This window comes from Crocuta crocuta, unplaced genomic scaffold (genome assembly GCF_008692635.1).
Source record: "Crocuta crocuta isolate KB4526 unplaced genomic scaffold, BGI_CrCroc_1.0 scaffold407, whole genome shotgun sequence".
Classification (NCBI taxonomy): domain Eukaryota; kingdom Metazoa; phylum Chordata; class Mammalia; order Carnivora; family Hyaenidae; genus Crocuta; species Crocuta crocuta.
Genome location: NW_027551557.1, coordinates 1,776,443 through 1,797,812, shown reverse-complemented (window position 1 = coordinate 1,797,812; position 21,370 = coordinate 1,776,443).

The window sequence follows — 21,370 nt, the reverse complement described above, 5'->3', positions numbered from 1 at the left end:
GCAATGGGCCTCTGCTCATGGAATTTACAGGGCTTACCATGTCTCTCCATCATTCTGAAGCAGGTGGCTTACTAAAATGGTGAAATGGCCCTTTGAGGACTCAGGTAGAGTGCCAGCTAGGTGGCAGTACTTTGATAGACCACAGTAGGATTCTTCAGAAGGCTCTGCATCAGAATCTATTATGTGGTGCTATTTCTCTGAAAGCCAGAATTCATAGGTCCAGGCATCAGAGGTGGAGATGGGAGTGGAACTACTCATCATTACCCTCTAGTGACTCACTAGTAAAATTTTTGCTTCCTGTTGCAATGACCATACGCCTTGAGGTCTTAGATGAAAAGGAAGGAATGCTTCCATCAGAAGACACATCGGTCATTCCACCAAAGTCAAGGTTAAGACTGCCTCCAGGTCATTTTGGATATCTCCTGTTTCTGAACCAACAAGCAAGGAAGGGAATTACTATGCTGGTGAGGTTAATGGTCTCTGATCACCAAGGGATGATTAGACTACTTCTCCACAACAAAGATAAAGAAGTTTATGTCTAAAATACAAGAAATCTTTTAATATATCTATGAGTATTAGAATACCCTGTGATTAAAGTCAGCAGAAGATTATGACACCCAGTCCTGGCAGGACCACCAGCAGCGCCAGGCCCTTCTGCAATGAAAGTCTGGGTCATCTGACCGGGCTTGGCACCATTTGAAATTTTTTCAGAAGACACAGGAATTCAGAGTGGGTAGTAGAAGAAGGTAGTCATAAAAAAAAGTGACCAGGGTCACCTGTGTGGCTCAGTCAGTTAAGGGTCCACTTCGGCTCAGGTCATGATCTCCCCATTCAAGCCCCATGTTGGGCTCTGTGCTGACAGCTCAGAGCCTGGAGCCTGTTCTGTCTCTCTCAAAAATAAATAAACATTAGAAAAGATTTTTTCTAAAGATTAAGAATAAGTGACTAGATAACTACAGAAATGAGGATTACAATTGTCATAAGTATTTCCTACTTATTTTGTTATGTTTGTGTGAATACGTATTTTCATATATCTTTGTTTTCTTCCCTCTCTTATTCCTTATACTGGAACATAGATGTATTGACTTTATTTTGTAAAGCTTATTTATATTGAGAGCAGGAGAGTACACGCATAAGTGGGGGAGGGGCAGAGACTCCCAAGCAGGCTCCACACTGTCAGCACAGAGCCAAAGCAGGGCTTGAACCCATGAACTGTGAGTTCATGACCTGAGCTGAAAGCAAGAGTCAGATGCTTAACCAAATAAGCCACCCAGGTGTCTCAAAATGTACTGACTTTATATAACAGTATTCAAATATTGTTCACTTTAAATCATTATACTTGTCTTGGGGTATCAAGAAGAGTAAACATCACTCAAGATTTTATCTCCATTTCTAGAGAAAGAGTAGGATGCATTCAGTTGTATGCAGGATAGTTGTATCATGTTAAGTAGAATTATGACCTTGTTATTATCTATGTTTGGAGATTAAGTATCATTTAAGGAGATGCATATGGGTATCCAGTAATAAAGTATGGACTTGTGATGGTTATTTTATTTGTCAACTTTACCAGGCTATGAAGTGCTGAGATTATGGTCAAACATTACTCTGGGTGTGCCTATTAGGGTGTTTTTGGATGAGATTAATATTTGGGTCTCTAGACTGTCCTCTCTAACATGAGTGCCCTCATCCAGTCAATTGGAGGACTGACAAGAATAAAAAGGAGGGCACAAGAAGATAAAATTTCTCCTGCCTGATTACATGAGTTGGAACATTAGTATTGGTCTTTTCCTTCCTTCAGACCCAAGCTGAAACAACAGCTCTTGAGTGTGGAGCCAGCTTTCAGACTGGAACTTATACCATTGGCTCTCTTGTTCTAAGACCCTCAGACTTGGGCTGGAACTAAAACTATATCCTTGGCTCTCTTGTGTCTCCATCTTGCCAACTGCAGATCTTAGGACTTCTCAGTCTGCATAACTGCATGAGCCAATTTCTTATAATAAATCTTTCCCTTATAATAAAATTATATATAACTATAGTAATATACTAGGTTTACACACAGACACACGTATATTTCCTATTGGTTCTGTTTCTCTAGAACAGAGAACCAGACTTTTTCTCTAATACACTATTATCACCTTCATTACACAAATGAGCCTGAGAAAACTTAAGTACCTTAAGCCACACTGAAATAGTAATTGGCCATGATGAAATATAGGCAGGTTTGTCTGACTCTAATGTCTATGCTCATATCCCCTGTGTTATATTTGAATTCTGCTTATGAACCAGTGAAGGTGAATTAAACCCGAAGGAACCACCTTTCATATTTCTTGCTGATGCTTTATTACCATTTCTGATTTTTGTTTTAACTACTGTTGTTGTGTAATAATTATCCCAAAATTCAGTAGCATAAAATAGCAATTGCTTTATTTTGCTAACAATTTTATGGTTTGTGGATTTAGAAAAGTCTTGATAGGCTACTTTTCATAGGATCTCGTGTAGTTAAAGTTAGTTGTTCCTTAGGGCTGCAGTCATCTGAAAGCTCAACTGGATTGAACATTTAAGATGGCTCAGTCATATGAATGGCAATTGGCTTTGGCTACTGGCTTTATACTCAGATAGACAGACAATCAACCAGGACACCTACCTGTGTCATTTCCAACATAGTAATATCAGAGTAGTGAGCAGGTCATAAGAACTGGGTCTTTTTTGGCCTACTTACAAACCATGTAGAGGTACTTCCACTGTAGTCTTTTGGTTAGAAATGCATCACTGAGGTAGGGCCATAATCAAGGGAAGAAAACAAAGACCCCTCCTTTTGAAAGAAATGTCAAAGAATTTGTAGGCATGTTTTTAAAACACCAGGCATTGTTATTCTAGGATCCAGCTATCTCTAGAGATGACGTATGGCAAGAAAGTGGGCTTTGAAATGAGATAATAATTTGAAATTTCCTCCGTCACTTATTATCTGTATGACCTTGGAAAAATTATTTAAAGTCTCTGGTCAGTGACCTCCTCTGCAAAGGGAGAAGACTGATACCTATTTTGTAACTAAAGATAGTACATATGCCTTGTATTCAATTAATGTTAGAATAGTGTTTTCACACCTTCTTCACTTCACTCACTGATTTCTATAATTTAAAGATACATTAGGATCTGATTGCCAATTTGATTTTTCCTTAAGCAACAGGGAAAGTACCACAAACTCAATCTATGTATTAAGCCAAAAAGAAAATTCACTATGGCCTAATGAACAGGCCTGGGTAAGTCATGGTAGTATTATTTAGTATCTCTTTTCTGTTTTTCTCTCATGTCCCTGCTCCCTAATGTCAGGAAAAAACTTACAAGATATTTAAATAAAGCACAGTCTCAGAACTTCTCACATTGAATTAGATCCCTAGATGTTCTATTCTGATGAAACTTACTTTTGCCTGAGTTTGCATTACTGATCAAAAGTTTCATCATATTGGTGGCCAACAGACACATGAAACGATGCTCAGCATCCCTCCTCATCAGAGAAATACAAATCAAAACCACACTGAGATATCACCTCACGCCAGTCAGAGTGGCTAAAATGAGCAAATCAGAGAACTGTAGATGCTGGCGAGCATGTGGAGAAACGGGCACCCTCCTACACTGATGGTGGGAATGTAAACTGGTACAGCCCCTCTGGAAAACAGTGTGGAGGTTCCTCAGGAAACTAACAATAGAACTCCCCTATGACCCAGCAATAGCACTGCTAGGAATTTACCCAAGGGATACAGAAATGCTGAGGCATAGGAGCACATGTACCCCAATGTTCATAGCAGCACTCTCCACAGTAGCTAAAACATGGAAAGAGCCTAAGTGTCCATCAACAGACGAATGGATCAAGAGGATGTGGTTTATCTATACCATGGAATACTACATGGCAATGAGAAACAATGAAATCTGGCCATGTGTAGCAACATGGATGGACCTTGAGGGTGTTATGCTGAGCGAAATAAGTCAGGCAGAGAAGGACAAATATCATATGTTTGCACGTATAGGAGGATTAGGAGGAACTTGACGGAGGAACAAGGGGGAGAAGAAGGGCGGAAATGGTGGGGGAAAGGGAGAGAGGCAAACCATGAGAGACTCTTGAATGCTGACAAAAACTGAGGACTGATGGATGTGGGGGGAAGGGGGGATGGGCATGGAGGAGGACACTTGTGGGGATGAGCACTGAGTGTTATGTGGAAACTAATTTGACAATAAACTATTTGTAAAAAAAAAAAAAAGCATCATACAGGAAAAAAAAAGTTTCATCATATTGGGACAAAGAGGAGCCTATTATTTTGAATTCTCTCTCTCTCTCTCTCACACACACACACACAAACACACACACACACACACACACACACACACACAGTTTAAGCAAATGAACAAATCTAATTTGGAAAGCTAAAGCATGTAGAAGACAAAAGCCAGGGTCTCAAATGGAGTAACCAAAATCCCCCATGTGGAAGTCATTTAAACTGAAATTTTTCACATGGTAGGGGAGAAAACATTCTTCTGTCGTGGAGTTTCATAAAGCATGTCAGGCTTCTTTTTGCACTAGGATTTTACACATCTGTCAATTGGAGAAGTTAACCTCTTTGCTGTTTTGATGAGAGAAAGATAAAAATCGAAGTCCTGGTGATTTTATAGGAGTGCTGGCTGCTTGTGTCTTTGGCTATCTCTTCCACTCCTTTGGTGTGAAGACATCCCCAATTGAAAACAGATGTGGTCCCCTTGGCATGTCCTGCTGAACACCACATTGCGCGTAGTGCTCTGGGGTTCACAAGGTGCCCTCGTGGAGCTGGCCATTACCCAGAGGTAGATTTTTGCCCAGCAGGAAGTATGGATAGACACCTGATGAGTTTTCAAGAGAGTCTCACTACCAGGTGTCTAACTCAGTAGACAACAGATAATCACACTTGATCCTCAGAGATTGTATGTCCTCTATGTCCCCCTCCATTCTCACTGCCCTTTTTAACTATTGTCACTTTTCTGTAGCATTGACTCCTGTTTTCCACCCTTTTTTGTAAGGGATAAGTATCTTTGCATAATTTAAATTTCAAACTTTTAGTTAGCTGTTCTTTAGTTTAATGAACAATAACTGTTTAGAAACTTTCTCGGAGTGTGCCTTGGAGTATTTTCTACAGCAAATGGAATTCTGCCTTGAAAACTGGAAAGCAGTTTTCTTCTTTCCATGTGGGGAGGGGATGAAGGAGTTGCCAATGGAACAACACATTTAAGCAAGTTTTTAGAATAACTTAGGACTTATTCAGTTTCCATTAAGAATATCTAATTATAAGTAATTACCCTGTACTAATTTAATTCCATCCTCTTGAACTTTATTATAACAAACTTAACCACATGCATTTTGTTAAATAGACCCTTGCACTATGGAGGAAAAAGAAACTTAACAAGATTGATATGACTTGCATGGGAAAGTAGGGGATTAACAATAATTGAGCATTTTCTGCAGTATCCTCTCCCATTCCATTAGAGGTGAAATATAAGTAGGTGTTTTAAAAAATGAGTTCACAGTAAAGAATTTAAGGAGATTAGCTCAGTTTTAATAGATGGTCTTGCCCTATTTAAAAATCAATGCCAGAAATAGGCAAACAATTTGTTTTAGTATTAGACTAAACTTTAAATGTGTTAGAAATTAAATTATTAAGGTCAAATGTTGACAACAGACTGAAATAATAAGAATTGATATTAATTTTCTTTTTCAGTATCTTAGAAGTATTTGAAGAGGTAAATTGTTTTTTTTCTGAATATGAAAAATGAACTACATATTTTTAGAGTGGCTATTCTTCAAACCACATTTAGCACATTTTTTTTAAAAAAAGCAAAGGACTCCATTGTTTTTCTGCATATAAAAGTAATATGCTTGCAATACAAAAATCCACATACAACAAAATGTATAAGGAAAATACAGAAATCACCAATAAACTTATACATATATCATAGCTATTAACCTGTGGATATATCTCTATATTTTTTTCTATAAGTGAGGACTATCTTTATGTAATTGTTATTAAAGCACAACATGATACAGAGAGTGAACACACAACTAGAGACAGAACAGTTTTGGAACTCTACCAGTTCTCCCATAACTACCCTTCTCTGCAAAAGGTAAGTTTTCCAATTCCTAACACCACAAAGAAATTTTCCTGTTTCTCAATTTTATATGGATGGAATCACACATTATATATTCTTTTTATCTTGGCTAATTTTGTAGAAGATTATGTTCATAAGATATATTCATATTGTTCTCATTGTAATTTGCTTCTTCTCACTGATATATATATAAATAAATAAGTATATACATATATTAATACATACATATATATTTGCATTATATAAATGTGTCACAGTTTATTTAACCATTTTGCCATTTGATTGCTTCATGTTTAGAGCTATGAAATTTTAGTGTGTGCTTTATGTGGAGCTTAGGAACATGTTTCTGTTTGTTATATACCTAGGAGCTAGGTTCTAGGGGTGTGTATATATTAAGTTTTTTTAAATAAACACTGTCAATGAGTTTCCAAAATTACTATAATATTTTACACTTTTCCTGGCAGGACATGAGAATCCAGTTGCTCTACTTCCTTGTCAATAGTTGATATCAAAGAATTGTTTTTAAATAAAAATGAAATATTTCTCTATATGTACCTTGGTAGCCTGCAAGGTAGCCTTCCTACCTAACCATATATCTTGGATATCTTTCCATGTGAATAAACAAAGAGATCATCATTTTAAGTTGCTGTGTAATAATCTTTTGTACTGTATATCTAAATATGTGTAATCAATTCCTTATTGATGAATCTTTCTACAGAATTTTCATTTTTCATTTTATGAAAAAAGTTGGTTATGTAATCCTTTGAATGCTTATGTCATAATTCAATATAATTCTTGTCAACAAATTAACTCCCTTGTTTGTTGCTCTGTAGTCTTCATCACATTTAAGTACCCAAAATCCAGTATAGCTTATTTTATTTCTGCTCCTTCTTGGTTGCAGATGAGGTCTGCTAGTGAAAATCATGACTATCATGACAATCATGAAAAGTTGATTTCACAAAATATTTATAGTCAAGTCTATCATATAGGCTCTCAAACTCTTCTATTTTGCAATACTTCCCCACTCTATACACTGATTATTTTAAATCTTCAGCCTTTTTGAACCACAAAATCTTTCCCCATTTCCCTCCAGACTCTCACCAGATGAGTGAGCCTCACAGTTCACAGTAGCCATCAGAAGGCAATCCACCCAATCTCCACTGCCAGAGAAAAGCACACACACACACTCACACACATACCCCTGGCCTGCTTTCCTTTGCTTCTCTGAGAATAAAGAAGCTGCTCTCTCACATTCTTCCACTTCTCTATTGAAGGTCAGTTCTAGCAGCCAAACTTTGGATCTCATTACCCCATCTCTTTTTTTGGCCAATCCTCTTCTCCCTCTCCTTTACTGTGTCTGCTGGCCAGACTCCAAGTGTATTAATGTATCCAGAGCCTTATTAATTAATTCCTTTCACCCTGAATTTTCCTTTTTGTTCTCCTTTCCGTCTCTGCTCTTTTCCCTCAGTGTCTCTCATGCTGTCTTCATTTCTCTAACATTTCTTTCACTTTTCTGTTCTCATGTTTTCCTTAGGTTTTCTAAGTGTACCTTTTTAAGCATCTTCCAGATTCATACAACCAAATGAGTCTTCTTTTCTTAGCTTTAGACTCTTAGAAAAATGGCTTTTGTCAACTGGTATTGATGTCTTAGAAAAAGTACAAAATTGATATGTCTAAAATGTGTAGAACCTTTGCTATTTCCCCTCCACTAACACCTGTCTTCCTATCCCAGTGCATACCAGTCACCTAGGGGTAATTTAAAATCATTAAAATGATTTAGGATTCCTGCCTTTCCTTTACTCACACAAATTTCTTGTCAAGCCCTTTGTATTATTGTCCAAAAGTATATCTCAAATCCACATTCTTCTTGTAATCTCAACAACCATCTCCTACCCATACCACAATTACCATCCCCCCATAAATGTGGATACCATGAGGGCTGAAGCCATAACTGCTTTATTCATCCTTTTGACCCAGTGCTTGGCACAGTGCCTGACACTTAATAAGTAGTCCACAACATAGATCTAGTCACCCTCATCTCTTGCTTGGACTTTAAGGCTATTTATCAAGTGATTTGAAGTTAAAAATAATTTACTTCTGAAAGTCCTTCCTAACCTCTAAAGTAGATCAGATACCTAACTATAGACTCTTCCTGCACCATGTGTAAATGTATTTCTTTTCTAACAGTGTTCCAGGTATAATTTATGTTATTTTCTATGACAGCATTAGATTTGATAGGGGAAGAGAACTTTTTGTTTTTGCTTTCCATTCTACCAACATACTTTGCATATGAGTGAATGAAGGAGAAATAAATAAATTCCAAGAAGTAGAGTTCTACACTGAAAGGTATACCTTTGGGGCATCTGGGTGGTTCAGGTGGTTGAGGGTCCGACTTTGGCTCAGGTCATGATCTCATGGTTCTTGAGTTCGAGCCCTGCATTGGATTCTGGGCAGACAGCTTTGTGCCTGGAACCTGCTTCAGGTTCTATGTCTCCTTCTCTGTCTGCCCCTCCCCCATTCACATTGTCTCTCTCTCTCAAAAATATAATTAAAATTGTTTGAAATTTTTTCATTGAAAAAAAGGTGTACCCTTATTAAAATTTTTTGTGTGTTTTCAGTTTCCCCTATTTTCACTCATTTATATTTTCTCTTTTCAGTTAAACAGATTGTAAATTCATAGTTTTATCTACCATAGACTTGTATTTGTTTTAAATCTTTGCCAGTGTAAATATTGTGTGTAATTGTTTTCTTTGTATATTTTAATTACTCATGATTTTAATTCTTTTTTTTTTTTCTGTTTTCAGGCTACAAGTGTTTATTTTTCTACTGGTATATGGTCTTTGCCTTAGCAATTTGTAAGATCTCTTTAAAACTAGTGAGATTAATTTCTTCTCCACAACATGTATATTTTTCTCAACCTGTCATCTGTATTTATTATTCTTTTGCAGTTGCACATTTATTAATTCATTAAGCAGGTATTTATTGAATTACCATTATTTGTCTGAAAACCAGTCAAGGAATGGGAACAAAGTAATACTCAAAACAGATGAAAATTATTGCCTTCCTGCAGTTTACATTGCATTTATGAAGATGGGTGGGTAAATAGACATTTAGTGATATTAAATAATGTAAGTAGAATATTGGGTAGTTATAAGTATTATTAACATAATTAAACCAGGAAAGAGTTTTAAAAGGGTTAACAGGTAGGAGTCACAATTTTAAAGAGGATTACTCAAAGAAAATTTGAGAGGATCAGCTTTGGTTAAAGTCCTAAAGAAGGTATAGGAACCTTGTGGATACCTGTAGGTAAAAAGAACATTAAGTGCAAAGGTCCAGAGGCAAGAACACACTTGGAAAGTTTAAGGGCCAATAGAGATGAAAACATTTTAAAGGAAAAATGTAATAGAAAATAAGGTCTAGGGTGCAGTGGGTTGGAGGGAAATCTCAGCATGCAGGACTTTGTTGCCTATTCTAAGAACTTTAGTGTCTACCTGGAATGAAATAAGAAGACTGGAGATTTTTGAGTAGAGATGAGATATGTTCTGACTATGTTTTAACTGTAAAACTCCAATTGCTTTTTTGAGAACAGCTTTTTAGGGGCTGGCATCCAAAGCAAGGAGACTGGTTAGAAAACTGCAATAATTTTGACCAGAGATGAGAGTGGATTGGACTAATCTGTTGTGTGTAACACCAGTGTTCCAACAGCAGTGAAGGTGGTGATAGTGGTCAGATTATGGCATATTCTGAGGGTAAAGCCACTAATAATTGCAGATGGATTGTATTATGGAATACGAAAGTGAGAAGTTTAGATTATTAATAGTTTTAGTTAGGTTTGGGGTTTGAGAAACTAGACGGAGTTGCTGATAAGTGAAATGAAGGAAGACTTTCACTAGAGAGGTATCAGTGCAGGAGAGCAAGAGTCCTAATTTTGTACCTAAGTTTGAGATTACTCTTAGATTTCTAGGTGGAGCTATTGAGTAGGTTGTTGGATTTGTGGTTCTGTTGTCTTGAACAGATAGGAATTTGGGTGTCATCATATATATAGATTTACTGCCATGAGGCTAAATGATAACACCAACACAGTGGTCATAAATAGAAAAGAGAAAATGTTCAAGGACTGAATCACAAAAGATTCCAAAATTCAAAGGCCAGGTAGATGAAGAAGACCTACTAAAGATCCTGAAAAAGATCAACCAATGAGAGATTGGAGTCTTGGAACATAAGTTAAGAAAGTGACTCCAGTAACAATGAATGATCAACTGATGTGATTCTGAAAAGTAAAATGCGGATAGATGGAAGGTAAAAGGCGACAGAGCTAAGACAGTTTCATTTCAGTGGAATGGTAGAAAACCTACTTAGGTAGATTCATGAAAGAGAAGAGAGAAATTGGTGACTTTGAGTATAGACAATTTTTTGAGGAACTTTGTTGTTAGGGGAAATAGAAAAATAATGAAGTGAACTGAAATGATGCTTTTATCTTAAAATGGGAGAAATGAACATTTTGCGTTGGTGGAAAAGAGGTAGTAGACAGAATAATTTGATTATGCTTAAATAAGAGTGGGGCAGAGAAGATGGAATCTAGTGCACAGGTAGAAGTTAGGAGTATGGGTAGTTTGTCCTGAAAAATGGAAAAGAAGGGAGAAGGCATGGCTGCAAGTGTGGGTGGAGGATAAATAATGTGGAACTTCTATTCATAGTGCTCTGATGTTCTCTGTTCAGTAACAGGCAAAACTGTCATCTAAAAGAGCTGATCAGTATTAAAAATTAGAGGAGGGAAAAGATGGTGTGAAGTAGTGTTCTAGGGAATTGAGAGTATAATTGGAATTGGAAGATTTCAGTATACCATTCACTCATATATACTTCTGGGACTGGTCTCTTCCTCGATAATAGTCGTAGAATTATGGTTTTAAAACAATAAGTTTCTATCACTTTTATGCTAAGGAAATGTTCTTTTGGATCCTAATTAACTACGGTTAAGTACAGGGTAAAACTCAGACTCCTTCACACGTTGAAGAGTGTCCCCTGATTGGCCTCAAACTTTCCCTCACAGACTAATCTCTGACCATTCTCATGACTCCGCACAGTGTAAGTTCCAGGTGAATATAACTTCTCATATTTGTCCTAACACCATATACATATTCATAACTCTTTGCCTTTGCCTGGGTAGTTCCCTTTCCTGGAATGCCTTTTCCCCCTTCTTTATACTTCATTAAATATAGCTGATGCTCCACCCATCCCCATTTATTCCCAAGGTAGAGCTTGTTATTTTCTTTTCTATGTGCCCCTTAACCTTTGAGCTTGGCTTAGTACTTGGCTTTGCCATAGCACATTATTGCTTAATATGTCTGTCTCCCACCCAGGACCAGATGTTTTTCAAGTGTACAGATGATATCTTAGTAATTATTTTATCCTCCCAGTCTCTAGAGTACTAAATATTCATGAATAAATTCATTTTTCATTATTTAATCCTTTATTATCAACTAATTCCAGTTTCTTAGAAGTCAAGAAAGTCTTAAGCTTTGCCTAGACAGTGAGAAATGCATAGGAATAAACATGGAGTAATTAATTACTGTGTGCATGTATATGCAATTGTTATGCAAATTTTGGCTTTCATTTTATAAACTCCTCTTTTCCTCAGAACTTCACAATTTCTATGTTTTTAACTTAACCACAAAAAAATCCCCTAGCATTAAATTTTGACAATAATGTTAGATACCAAGTTATAATTAGATTAAGAATATGTAATCCATATTGGATACAGTTCAGCATTTCCCTCAAATTGGAATGTTAAATGGAAAATCAAGTAAATAAAGAAACTGGCCTAAACTTGTGGAATATAAAGCTTCAAAGATGTTGTTTTTATTGTAATTTAGTTCATTCTTAGTTTCAGTTCCTATACTTATCTTTGTGGCTCTAATTTAGCTTACTCCTGCCTCATAATGAGCGTTAAAGGTAATTTAAGATAAAATAATAAAATACCTTATTCTGAGAACAAAAGATGAACAGAAAGAACACATAATTAATAAATTCACTCCTTTCAATACTGTTTTATCAGAGTGAATTTTTCTTTCTAGTCTCTAGTAAGGGAAAAGAACAAATTTTATTGAGAAATTCAAATACTTGGTGTTTTGCTGTTGAAAGTTTAAGAAGAATCATTTGGCAAAATGAAGTCCATTATAGTTGATCAGCAACAGATTGAGGAGGAGTGTACAGAAAAGAGGTATAGGAAGTACATTTGAATAGGAAGGGTAGGACCTGTTTTGACAGTTTTTGTTATTACTGTGGAACAAAGAATCTCAAGTCTTAGTGGCTTAAAATAATACCTGGTTAATATGTTTCAGGTTTCTGAGGGCTAGCTGGATTCAGTTGGATAGTTCTTTCATAGTCTCATGCAGTGCAGTCAGTAGTCAGCACAGACTGCATTCATCTGAAGGTTCAACTGGACTAGGTATTCAGAATGTCTGTCAGTTGTTGATAGTCAGAATTTCAGCTGAGACATGTCAAAACACCTTTCCATGTAACTTGGGATTCTTTCAGCAAGACATGGACTCTGAGAGGGAATGTATCAAGAGCAAGCACTCTAAGAGATCCAGGCAGAAGCCACAAAAGCTTCTTATGAACTACGCTTGAAGGCCAAAAAATTACTCTGCCATATTCTATTGGTCAAACAAGTCACTAAGGCCAACCCAAATTCAACTAGAGGGAAAGAGACTCTATCTCCTGATGAGGGAGGGACAGGCTACATTGTCGAACATGAAGCATGGGACATAGTGCTGCAGTGACCTGTGGAAAAGATAAACTACCACAAAGTCCATAGAGAAATGTTTCAAAGCAACAGGATACCAACAAAGAGGTCCACATTCACTGCTGCCATTATTCTTTTTTTTTAATTAAATACAGATTTATTAAAGAATGTCTTTTTTTAAATAGCTTATTGTCAAGTTGGTTTCCATATAACACCCAGTGCTCATCCCCACAAGTGCCCTCCTCCATGCCCATCACCCCCTTCCCCTCCCCCCAACCCCATTAGCTTTCAGTTTATTCTCAGCATTAAAGAGTCTCTCATGATTTGCCTCCCTCCCTCTCCCCAACTATTTTTCCCCTTCTTCTCCCCCATGGTCCTCTGTTAAGTTCCTCCTAATCCACCTATACATCCAAACATATGGTATCTGTCCTTCTCTGCCTGACTTGTTTCACTCAGCATAATACCCTCAAGTTCCATCCATGTTGCTACACATGGCCAGATTTCATTCTTTCTCATTGCTATGTAGTATTCCACTGCATAGATAAACCACATCTTCTTGAGACATTCACCAGTCACTGCTGCCATTATTCTTGTCCATATCCCCACTATGTCTCACTGGTAGTACTGAAGTAATTGTTTAGTTAGTTTCCTTCACTCCAGTCTATTTTCACCTCCAGTCTACTCTTTCATCAACAGCCAGAATAACCTTCTTAAAGTCAAATTCCTAACATATCACTCCTACATTTAAACCTGTAAATATCTTCCCATTACATTTAGAATGACTCAGTTCCATATCTCTTCTCCAGCCTACTTCTGTCTACTGCCCTTTTCACACCAGGAATCTTCTTCCAGCTTCTTAACTTTACCATGCTTGCTGTTGCTTAAGAATTTGCCCAGATTCTTTTCTCTTGGACTTAAACATTCTCCTTACCCTCTTTTCCTGGCCATATATTGCTTATCAATTATGTCTTGTTTTGAATGTCATTAGGCCTATAAAGTATGCTTTCTTTGTGTTTTCATAATATCCTTAGCAAAGTATATTTCAAACATAAATTTTTCTTCTTGCCCTAAGTTCCTTTAAAGTATCCTTCACTGTTACTATATATTATAACAAACTACATACTATTTATTGGAATAATATAGCTTCCATTGTCTTTGACTGTACATGTGCACAAATATATCTAATGGGCACATAGAATACTTCATCTACTAACAGCATAATATACATCAAATTCTTCTCAAGATCACATGAAACACTATATAAGATATACCACATTCTGGGCCATAGAACATATCTCAATTAATTTAAAAGGATAGAAATAAAATAAAGTATGTTCTCAGACTACAGTGGAATTAAACTAGAAATAAATAACATAAAAATAGATGGAAAATCCTAAAAATACGTGAAAATAAAATACTTCTAAATAACACATGAGTCAACAAAATTGTCTCAAGAAATACTTATAATAAAATGAGAATACAGTTTATAAAAATTGGGGGGATACAGTAAAAGTAGTTCTAAGAGGAAAGTGTATAGTACTGAATGAATATATTAAAAATGAAAGATCTAAAACAATAAGTTTGCAATTTAGTAAACTAAAAAAAGAACAAAACGCAACATAAACATTAAGCAAGTAGAACAAAACAGAGAAGAAACATTAGAGCAACAATCAATTAAATTGAAACCAGGAAAACAGTAGAGAAAATCAACAAATTCAAAGATTTATTCCTCTTAAAGTTCAGTAATTGATGAAACTCTGTCCAAGTTAACTATGAAAAAAATAAGGAAGACAGAAATTACTATTATCAGAAATTAAAGAGGGATCATCACTACTAATCCCATGAATATAAAAAAGTTAATAAAAGAATATTATGAATGCCTGTATGCCCACAAGTTTCATAACCTAGGTAAAATGAACCAATTCCTTGAAAAACACTATCTGCCAAAATTCAAAAAGGGGGAAATAATCTGAATAGTCTCATGTATTAAAATTTTTGAATAAATAATTAGTAACTTTCTAAAACAGAAAGCACTAAACTTAGATAAGTTCACTGGTGAATTCTATGAGACATTTAAGAAATTACACCAGGGGTGCCAGGCTGGGTCAGTCAGTTAAGCGTCTGACTCTGGCTCAGGTCATGATCTCACAGTCCGTAAGTTCAAGCCCTGCCTCAGGCTCTCTGATGTCAGCACAAAGCCTGCTTCAGATCCTGTGTCCCCTTCTCTCTCTGCCCTTCCCTCACTTATGCTCTTTCTCTCTAAAATAAAAAGACATAAAAACATTTTTAAGAAAAGAAATTACACCAAAAATTCTACATTCTTTTCCAGAAAATAAATGCAAAGAGAATATATTTCCTAACCCATTCTATGAGGCTAAACCTGACAAAGCACTACAGGAAAGCAAAACACCAATCTGTCATGAACATAGATGCAAAGATTCTTAGCAAATATTGATGACCTGAATCTAACAATATATTAAAATAATTATTTGCCATGACTAGGTCATACGAAACTGATTCAATATTAGAAAATCAATTAATACATCACATCAAGAGAATAAAGAAGGGAAATCTGTGATTCTATCAGTCAATGTAGAAAAAGTATTTGAAAGAATCCAGCACACATTTATGATAAAAACTCTCAACAAAGAATAAAGAAGAACACCTGCATCTTGATAAAAGCAACTTCATAAAACCCATAGCTAACATCATACCTACAGATGAGAAACTAGTTGCTTTATCTCTATGATGGTTAATTTTATGTGTCAACTTGACTAGCCACAAGGATCCCAGATTAAAAATTATCTCTGGGTCTATCTGTGAGAGTGTTTCTGTGTGAGATTAGCATATTAATCTGCTCAGTAAAGCAGATGGCATCATCCAATCCATTGAAAGTCTGAATAGCAAATAAAAAATGTCAAAGATCAATGTGAAAGGACCATTGCTACCTAACTTTATAACTTGCTGTAAAGATACAATAATCAATACAGTATGGCGTTAGCCAAAGAATATAAGTAGTCAATGGAGCAGAATGGAGACTTCAGAAATAGATCCCACAAATATAGTGCCCTTTGACACTGCCCTTTGACAAAGGCTCAAGGGTTATTCTTTGAAGAAAGGATAGTCTTTTCAACAAATGGTACTGGAACACCTGGACATTCACATTCAGAAGTAAATGAATCTAGACACTTAACTCAAAATGAACCCTAGACCTAAGTGTAAAAGGCAAAACCATAAAACCTCTAGAAAATTAGGAGAAACTTTGTGTGACCTTGGGGTTTGGTGATGAGTTCTTAGATACAACACCAAAAGCCTGATCCATTAAAGAAAATATGATAAGGTGAACATCATTAAAGTAAAAAAAAAAAAAAAAGGCGGGGGGAAGACACCATTATGAGAATGAAGAGAAAAGATACAGATTGGGAGACAGTAGTTGCAAAACACATGTCCCATAAAAGACATACCAAAATATACAAAGAACTCTTAAACCTCAACAATAAAAAAAACAGACAAAACTCAGTTTAAAAATGAGCAAAAGATCTGAATGAAAAACTCACTTAAAAATATATACACAAAGCAAATAATATATGAAAAGATCCTCAGTGTCCTATGCCATCAGGGCATTACAAATTGAAATAGCAATGAGATATTTTTACTTACCTATTAGAATAGCTAAAATCCCAAAACTATAGTAGCACCAAATTGCTAGTAAGGATGTGGACTTTCAGAAACTCTCATTCATCTCTGCTGCAAATGCCAAATGATACTGTCACTTAAAAATAATTACCAGTTGTTTTACAAGCTAACCATAGTCTGCCCATGCAGTGGTACAAGAGTGGTACACATTCATTTTGTACCTTTGTCCTTTGCATTTTTATCTTTTCCTGGGCCAGTGGTACATAGTATGATACTCTTTTATAATTCTGGGCAGTGTGCATGATCTGCAGCTGGCAGTCAGCTATGAGATCACAAGACTAAACAACTATTACACTTACACCTATTCTGTACCAGTACAGACATCTATTTTTCACTTATATTATTCAATACATTACATGATATATTCAACGCTTATTATATGATAAGCTTTGTGCTAGATGATTGTACACAATTGCAGATTAACGTAAGTGTTCTCAACAGATTTAAGTTTGCGTTGACTAAGCTATGATTAGGTGCACTAGGTTGGGTGCGTCAAATTCAAATGCATTTTTGACTTATGATCTTTTCAACTTACAATGGGTTTATCAGGGTGTAATTTCATCATAGAATCCCAAGGAAGCATTGATTTTGTGCAATAGTAGGCAAATCAACAAAGTCGAATCCATACTCATAAAAAAAGACCTGCCAGAGGAGGCAAGATGGCAGAGAAGCAGGGAGCTTCATACATTTCACTCGCCCTCATCTCTCAAATGGAGAAGGCATGAAACCATAGGAACCCTTACAGAATCCAAGAGTTTGGGAGGAAAAAGAGACAGAGTCCACTGAGAAAACCTTATAGCGTGAGTGTGAACAGGGGAAAATAAAAACGGGCCATGACCAGAGACACAGAAGTTGAGGAGGGAGCCCCCTTTGTGGGGAGCTGCAGTGAGTTGAGGGGAAAAGAAAGAGCAGCTGAAACTGCTCCAGGAACTGTCCCTGTCCCTGTCCCTGGAGAAGAGAAAAACCTCGGCTCGAGACACAGAGGGATCCAGTTTACAGCTGTGCAGCTGACCTTGAGCGGGACACACTGGTCCCAGGTGACACTGGATGAAACCACTCCTCTGCTCACCAGCTTGGCCTGGAGGGGAAGCAGCGCCTGAAGCCGTTCCACCACTCTTCTGGCTCGGCTTGATTCCCAATGGGGAGGCAGCCAGCTTGAAACTGCTTGGAGGGACTCGACCTGCACGTTAATATTTTGGGCGGTATCAATGGGGTGCATGGACTAAGACCTGGAAACGAGGCGTGGCTTGGGACATAGGGCATAGCCCACCTTGGTTATGCCTGCAGCACAGGGAGATGGGACCCAAAAGAGTGAGTGGCAACACTTGGTTTGAGAGGGGACTAGGGCGCCGCCATTTTTCTTCCCACAATCACCAAGGTGAGACCTCAGGGAGCGGGTGGCAGTGGAGGCTAAGACCCGCCTACACCAAACCACGCCCATCCGCTATAGAGAGCTGCTTTTTTTCATTACCAGAGTCCAGGGCAAGACCAACATGGATGCACTACCATGATTAATTCTAGATCAATTCTTTCTATTCAGGTATATATTCCCTTGTCTCATTCGTATCCCTCCCCTCTGCTGGATGGGACACTCTGGTCACTGCTTTGCTTAAGCAGTCACATTTAATCCATTCTCTAGATGTATATTCTACACCTCCACTGCTACCTTTCTATCTCTCTCTCTGTTTGGAGTAGACTATATAGTTTCTCTGAGCAACTTTATCTTCATTTATTTCTCCTCTCCTCTTACCATATTTTCCTCTTTCTCTTTCTGAATTAAGCCTCTTAGTCTCTGCCTGGTCATTTCTCTTCCATGTTTGCTTCCTTCCTGCCTGTCATTTGTCACTTTGTATATGCTCTTCCATAAGCACTGCATACACTCGGCTCTTTATTTGTAGCTGGAAATCCTAGTTTTATGCTTTTAGACTGTCCTTTGTCTTTTGGGATTTTTTCTTTTTTCTTTTCTTCTTTTTTCTTTTTATTATTTATTTTTCCTCCTTTTTTCCCTTCTTTTTTTTCTTTTTCATTTTCCCTTTTGGTTTGTGTGTTTGTTAGATTTGTCTGTGCACTTTTGTGCCTTTGTTCCCTGTGTGTTGGTCTGTCTGTTTTCTTTTCCAGGGCTACCTCAAGAAAAAAGCCAAAGTACACATGGTGGAGAGTCCCAAGTACCACTATGAGCAGGGAAATAAAATAACCAAAGTCTCAACAAGAGAGACCAAGAGACACCATTCAAAACACACTTCCTGAAAGGACAGGCTCTGGGTAGTCAAAGAGCCTTCTTTAATACAGCAGTACATGCAGGTGCAGAGTGCATAATAAGCTTTTAAAACTAACAAGAGACAGAAAGCTAGTCAAAATGACAAAACAGAAGAACTCTCCTCGAAAGAAATTCCAGGAAGAAATGACAGCTAAAGAACTTCTCAAAACAGATATAAGCAACATAACTGAACAAGAATTTAGAACGATAGTCATAAAATTAATTGCTGGGTTTGAAAAAGGCATGGAAGACATCAGAGAAACTATTGCTACAAAGACTATGGGGCTTAAAAATAGTTGTGATGAATTAAAAAATGTTATAAATGAGGTGCATAGTAAAATGGAGGTGTCCAACTCATGGATTAAAGAGGCAGAGACGAGAACAGGTGAATTAGAAGACACAATTATAGAAAAAGAGGAAGCCAAGAAAAAGAGAGATAAACTGATCCAGGAACACAAAAGGAGGGTTCAAGAGCTGAGCAATAGAATCAAACGGAACAATATCCATATCATAGGAATTCCAGAAGAGGAAGAGAGAGGGAAAGGTGCTGAAGGAGTCCTTGAACAAATTATAGCTGAGAACTTCCCCAATCTAGGGAAAGAAACAGACATTGAAATCCAAAAGGCACAGAGAACTCCTNTGCTACAAAGACTATGGGGCTTAAAAATAGTTGTGATGAATTAAAAAATGTTATAAATGAGGTGCATAGTAAAATGGAGGTGTCCAACTCATGGATTAAAGAGGCAGAGACGAGAACAGGTGAATTAGAAGACACAATTATAGAAAAAGAGGAAGCCAAGAAAAAGAGAGATAAACTGATCCAGGAACACAAAAGGAGGGTTCAAGAGCTGAGCAATAGAATCAAACGGAACAATATCCATATCATAGGAATTCCAGAAGAGGAAGAGAGAGGGAAAGGTGCTGAAGGAGTCCTTGAACAAATTATAGCTGAGAACTTCCCCAATCTAGGGAAAGAAACAGACATTGAAATCCAAAAGGCACAGAGAACTCCTCTCAGACGTAACTTGAATCAATCTTCTGCATGACATATCATAGTGAAACTGGCAAAATATAAGGAAAAAGAGAGAATTCTGAAAGCAGCTAGGGATAAAAAGGCCCCAACATGCAAAGGGAAATCTATCAGTGTGGTTACAGACCTATCTACTGAAACTTGGCAGGCCAGAAAGGAATGGCAGGAGATCTTCAATGGGATGAACAGAAAAAATATGCAGCCAAGAATCCTCTATCCAGCAAGCCGGTCATTTAGAATAGAAGGAGAGATAAAAGTCTTCCCAAAAACAAAAGTTGAAAGAATTCATCACCACTAAACCAGACCTACAAGAAATCCTGAGGGGGACTCTATGAGGGAAATGTTGCAAGGAATGCAAGGTACCAGAGACACCACCACAAGCATGAATCCTACAAAGAACACAATGACTATAAATCCATATTTTTCAATAATAACACTAAATGCAAATGGACTAAATGCTCCAATCAAAAGACATAGGGTAGTAGAATGGATAAAAAAACTAAATCCATCTATTTGCTGTCTACAAGAAACTCATTTTAGACCTGAGGACACCTTCAGATTGAAAGTAGGGGAATGGAGAAATATCTATCATACTACTGGAAGTCAAAAGAAAGCTGAAGTAGCCATATTTATGTCTTTGAAAGAGCGAGAAAGAGTAGCCACTGGAAAAAAGACAGCCTCTTTAACAGATGGTGCTGGGAGAACTGGACAGCAACATGCAGAAGAATGAAACTAGATCATTTTCTCACACCGTACACAAAAATAAACTGAAAATGGATAAAGGACCTGAATGTGAGAAGGAAACCATAAAAACCCTACAGGAGAAAGCAGGAAACAACCTCCTTGACCTCAACTGCAGCAATTTCTTACTTGACACATCCTCAAAGGTAAGAGAATCAAGAGCAAAACTGAACTATTGGGAACTCATAAAGATAGAAAGCTTCTGCCTGGCAAAGGAAACAATCAAGAAAATTAATAGGGAACTGACAGAATGGGAAAAGATAGTTGCAAATGACATATCAGATAAAGGGCTAGTATCCAAAATCTATAAGGAACTCACCAAACTCTACACCAAAAAACAAATAATCCAGTGAAGAAATGGGCAGAAGATATGAACAGACACTTCTCCAAAGAGGACATCCAGATGGCCAACAGACACATGAAACGATGCTCAGCATCCCTCCTCATCAGGGAAATACAAATCAAAACCACACTGAGATACCACCTCACGCCAGTCAGAGTGGCTAAAATGAACAAACCAGGAGACTCTAGATGCTGGTGACAATGTGGAGAAACAGGCACCCTTCTACACTGTTGGTGGGAATGCAAATGGTGCAGCCCCTCTGGAAAATAGTGTGGAGGTTCCTCAAAAAAATTAACACCAGAACTCTCCTATGACCCAGCAGTAGCACTGCTAGGAATTTACCCAAGGGATACAGGAGTGCTGATGCATAGGAGCACATGTACCCCAATGTTCATAGCAACACTCTCAACAACAGCCAAAACATGGAAA